The sequence below is a fragment of the Ruditapes philippinarum genome, unplaced genomic scaffold (genome assembly GCF_026571515.1).
Source record: "Ruditapes philippinarum isolate M1 unplaced genomic scaffold, ASM2657151v2 ctg1968_1_1_1_1, whole genome shotgun sequence".
Taxonomy (NCBI): domain Eukaryota; kingdom Metazoa; phylum Mollusca; class Bivalvia; order Venerida; family Veneridae; genus Ruditapes; species Ruditapes philippinarum.
This window is the reverse complement of record NW_026851903.1, coordinates 78,571-84,727: the sequence shown is the minus strand read 5'-3', so window position 1 is coordinate 84,727 and position 6,157 is coordinate 78,571.

Sequence of the window (6,157 nt, the reverse complement as noted above, 5' to 3'; positions counted from 1 at the left end):
TAAATCATTATGGATGTACTTGTTGTTTCCCTACCCTAGCAGTTTTCAGGCCGTTTATCATTTTCGTCCAGTACAGTCTATTTTTACCAGTAAGGCATCCACATTACTTCATCAATCAGAGAAACATTTGTTTTCTATGCTCAACAGTATTTAAAATAGTACAACGATTTATATGTTTTGAAGTTTTGCCTGTTATTATTTAAGTTACATAAGAGAACTTGTGACATTCAAAAAAAAGCAACACCTGGGGAATTCTAGTTTGAATATCCATGCGCAATAACGAAGACCCAATTTTAGGTAAATCAATACTTCGGAAAATATTTTTGCAGACAACACAGAAAAGGTTGGGAAGTTCTGTTTGTCTTATAAAATCTTCTTATAATATTGCTTTATGGTACTGAATTATATTCAAAATAAAAAAGGTCCGGAAAACTGCTATGAATTTTTTAATAAAGGTGAAAAAAGGTGTTACATTTCAGGCCTATATTCAAATGAAAGTGCAACATTAAACACATGGCAATGCTGGACAGGTACCTAACTTTGTCCTGTCAAAGTTTTGTACCCCTCCGTACACTGATTTTTATTTCATTTGTTAAAATTGCGATTTGTGGCCGGAAACTGCTAGGAAACCAGTATATTATATTGTGAGGAAATAAAATAACTGCTGTCATCATGCAGGGATGGCTGCAACATACTCTCAGTACATATTGTGTGGTAAAAAGTTGACCTAAATTCAGGAAAATCTTTCAAAAGTTGCATATATAAAACAAATATGGAATGTAGGAATAAACATTTTACCTTCAAGTAGAGATCTACGTATTTAGAAAGGCTGCAACATTTGAATTTCATAATTGTGTGACCTTGATCTTTAGCCTGTTTGGTTGCCATATAATAAATTAATTATAGTATCATCTTAAGAGGTAATCTGACACTTATTCAAAGGGACTAGACTAATATACTACAAGGTGATATGGAGCAGTCCAAATTGTCAGGTAAGTTATCTATGGTTCTCTAGAGCCATGTGAGTGATCTGGGAGTGATCTCCATGGATCAGGTGATGGCCATTCCTATAATCCTGCTCCATTGCAGAAAATTAATGAAAAATAAACATCACAGTTTTGTCTAAAATATTTTATTGTCATAAATTGGGAATATTCATCAATATATACAAAATCAAATGTTGGTCAAACACAAAAGTAATCATGAATTACAAAACATAACATTATCTTTATTCTAAATAATTATATGAATTAATATTCTTAATTTAAACAAGAAAATTAACATATTAATAGAAAATGTATTGATTGCAACATGAATCAAATTGAATCAGAATGTCACTATCATTGGTATCATGTGCATTAATAAAACTCTTGATGAAATTTCTTCATTTCAACTAATGATATACTTTGTAATTCTTATGTAAAATCACGGCTTTAATTATAATGAAAGCCTTGGTCAAATGCATATAGGGTTTTAAATAAAAATAACTTGATACAATATAAATAGAGGATATTCAAGTTTTTTCTATAAATACATGATTTATTTTCATCGAGTGGTATGAAAATAAATATTTCATGAGGGGCGCTGGGGACGAGTGAAATATAATAATTTTCATACCACAAGATGAAAATAAATCCTATATTTATTTAAAAAGAACTTGAATTTTCTGTTTATTGTATATATTTTTCTTTATTTTGACATTACAATTTGAAAAACTTTCCTTACGTTTTGTGTATTGGCTAAATTTAGAAGAAAGTAGTCTACCAAATACAGAAAATATGTTTCACTTTAGTGAAAAATAAATTTTAGGAAGTGAAAATACGGAAAATGAAAATACGCATTTTATTTCATCAATATTTCTCAATATTTCATTTATAAGTATATAATAAATCTATATATTTTTTTCTAAAATTCTTGAATTTTATAACATTATGTGGATAATAATATGACATACAATGTATTCCTGTTAAACATATTGCCAAATAATCTATATTTGTTATACTGAAAACAGCTGAATGCATCTAGTAAAAGAAGATGTTAAATGAAAATGATTTTAGTGATATCAGAAAAATATAATATAAACATTAATTTCCCTCATAGCTTATCATATCAGATATGTATTTAAAACATCTACAATATAAAAAATTATTATAATACATATTCAATTACAAGTACATCTTGCAAAGCCCATATTAATAAAAAAAACACTTAACTTTTCTGATTAAACAATTATGCTGAAAAGAGCCAACATATGATCTCTGAAATTAACTTTTTTGAAGTCATGACATTTTAAGGGTCCCAACCAGGTCACTTCAATAAAATTTACTGATAATTGAATTCATTGCCTATGGATAATAATTAAGAACACAAAAGATAACTTTTAAAATAAACCATTATTACAACAAAAAGGAATTAAAAAGTAAAAAAAAAAGATTCATAACAAAATAAAAATACTGAATGTACATAATGAATATATTATTTATCACAAATACTGTAATATGTGTTAATGAATCATCAAAACAAAACAAACAAAATACGGTTTTATAATTAAAATGTACATTAAAATTTCTATTATTTCCATCATATGCATATGTCACGGGTGTTAAATGCCTGTTTTAAATGACTGAATAGTAACAGATTTGTGATAAAATCATATTCAGTCATCGCTAATATTGCTAATAGATTTTTTTGAAACAGATTTTGAAGTCAATAATCAAATTATCCTCAATAATTAAGTTTTCCTCCTATTTATTTTATCCCTACTGTATGTCTCTAAATCATGGAGAGAAGAATATAACAATTCAGAATTTTGGTGATATCAAGATGAAAATAAGTATTGTAAGTAAATTAATATACAGGCTATAAGAGCATTCATTCTGTTTAAAATATTTATAACATATAAATGCACATTATAGAAAACATTCAAATAATAATTTCTGAAATTAAAGATTTCTGATTTTTTTTTCAAATGCCAAATAGCATAAATAAAAAATATGGAAAGAAAAGCTATCATGACAGCTATATATAGTCTAATACATTATCCGAAAGTTTCTTTATTCTTCTATAATTATCATACAAGTAAAAAATATTTTTTGCAATTGGATGTAAAAACCATTGAAAGAAAAAATACAGTTATACAAGTATCTCTACATAAAACTATAGTACTTAAATTCACTGGGTTTTTCAATGAGATATTACTTTCATTTACAAACAATAATTATGATACATATGCCTAGCACAACATTCTACCATTTTTACATCAATACACAAAATATGTAACTGTTTAAATTATAACCCAAAACATTCAAACATGAACAAATAAATAAAATCATCTAAACAGTGAATGGGAGAACATCCCTTTTTCATGCACTCTTCTGCAGTCTTAACAAATATGATTTAAACAAAACAGGTAAACAAAACAGATAAACATTTCAGATAAACATTTCAGATAAACAAATAGATAAACAAAACAGATTAATATTGAGATAAACATTTCAGCTAAACAACATACTACATGTATATAAATGTGTGCACTTCTCTGCAATATAAATAAGAAATAAATATAGATCAAAACATAAAATATCAAACAAATAATACCTCTCATATTTCACATTTACAAAAATGCTGTCATTTAAACAGACTAAAATCCCCATATTGCACAATCATAGTTTAATATGTCTACAAAAAATGTTCTAAACAATTTTCCCATTACATGCATTTTGTTTTATAAATGATTATCAATAAAATTATTTAAGGCATAATTTCTGCAAATGGTATTTTGTTATTAAAAATAGCTACAGAGATGTCTATGGTATCTAAGCTTGTTCAGAAACCCTTTGGTCTTTCAATGTTAGAATGCTACAAGATAAAGAAGTAAGTTCATCTTCTAATTCCACTATATCATAATACATGTAATATTGTTTAAATTATAATTATAAATTCATCTCTTTTTTTTTTTTTGGTTAGTTTTGAGTTGCATCTTATCATAATCTTCATACGACCACTATTCAGTATTACGGTGGTGGTGGTCTTGATAGTTTTCACTCCGGATCACAGCAGTAAGCCATACTGAATTTACCAGAGCACAGTTCAGCCATCACATCGTTCCTGGGTAAGCTATCAAGCAGTTTACCAGTACCAGTTGTCTTGACTTTCTTACTTCTGTACTTGCAAGAGCAGAGGTACAGTGCGAATGACCGTTGAAAGAATTTCAAGATCAATTACAACGAAAGTCATCTGCGCCCCCGGGAATCGAACTCGAGTTGCTCGATTCACTTTCAGCATTACTGCTGGAGGAACACCTCAAGATCTAAGGTCAAGATACATTATACATCATTGAATTATAAGAGGCATACACTGTAATAAATTTTAAACAAACGACAAAAGTAACAATATGGAAAACAAATATAGCATATTGCAAACAAAAAATGAAAATTGCACTTTCCCTAATGCTTAATTATGTACAAACTTATGTATTAACTTATCAAATGCATTCAAATACAAAACTCAATTGTGGATTTTACTCAAAACATGTGAATTCTAACGTTACACAAAACAAAAACTTATAAATTTTGTGATAAAAAAGACGTTGATCATGTCAAGGTTCTTGCATTATATTTCAGTTTACTCTTCAAATTTTTGATGATGTCATTCACCCTTGTAAAGTCATTAAAAAATCAATCAAAAATTAATCAAAAATCAATTTTTGCTGTTGTTAAATTTATAATAGCATGTAATAACAAGATTCTTACTTTTATGATCATTTTCAAACGGGCTGGTTTAACATTGGTCTTAGCATTGTTATTAAGCTTGCCAAAGGCTCATTTTCCTAGACACACAATTGAGCCGTGTCACGACAAAACCAACATAATGGGTTTGCAACCAGCATGGATCCAGACCAGCCTGGGCATCCACGCAGTCTGATCAGGATCCATGCTGTTCGCTTACAAACCGTATAACAAGTAGAGAAACTGATAGCGAACAGCAAGGATCTTGATCAGACTGTGGTTTTGTCGTGGCTCAATTATAAGTTCATAATAAAATGACAACAAATGTCAGATCATATGTAGATCTACATGTTCGCAGACTGGTCCATTACTAAGATACACATGTATCATCATATCATATATAAATGGATCTAGGTTAAAACGTAAAGGCATTGAGATAATTTAGGTTATTAGTATTTTAGACCGATGCTTTTGTCTCCTTATAGACAGGATTTGGTTGTTTCTATAAAGTTTGTAAAAATAATATGTAATAAATGCAGTGCCTATGTCTATTTAAACAATTTATGTGCAACTATTTGTTAGTATTTTGAAACTTTAATGATTTAGCTGCTTGTAATTAAAAATTTAAGCAGTGTAAAAATGAATAATTAATTGATTGAGAGAGAAAAAGAAAGAAATTAAGACAGAAATTTTCTAATTATTCTGCATATGTTTTAAGACACATAATTTGAAATAATAACCAAAACAATAATACAAATCAAACACTAATTATTTTATATATTGAATAAAGCACATTACAAAATTGTTCTATTCAAACACTTTCCTTACCTTTTAATATTCTTTAAATGAATTCCTAAAGTTTGCTACATACTTAATTCACCGAAAAGCAAAAGGTGTTTCAATTAAAAACATGTGTTATATTTTTCAAAAACTCATAAAATAAACTTGATATTGAAGATATGCCGAGATGGTAGATGTTAGAAACATAATGCCATCAATGTATTAAAGTTAAATGATTTTTTTTTAAATTTCAGAAACAAAAATCTAGATATTTTGTTGTCCATACTAAAGTTTAGGTGAAATTTGATTACAGTCACTGTCCATGCTTATTCATACTTTTCTTCAATTTCAATAAAACAAATTCCATAAAAGGACTAATATTTTCATCTTATATTTATTAAAAATAACAAACAATCATACATACTTGCACATCTAAAGTACATGTATTTATTATTATCTTTAAATAAGCTTATTAATGTACAACTACATAGTTACACAAACTGAAACAAATATATAGTTAAATATTTCGATGGCAACTATAAGGAATGACTAAGGCTTTATAATAAATTGCACATGAATGAAAATGCAGAAAAATGGTGAATTCTGGTGTCATTGATTAAATGATTAGTTAATACAAGAGTAAATTAATA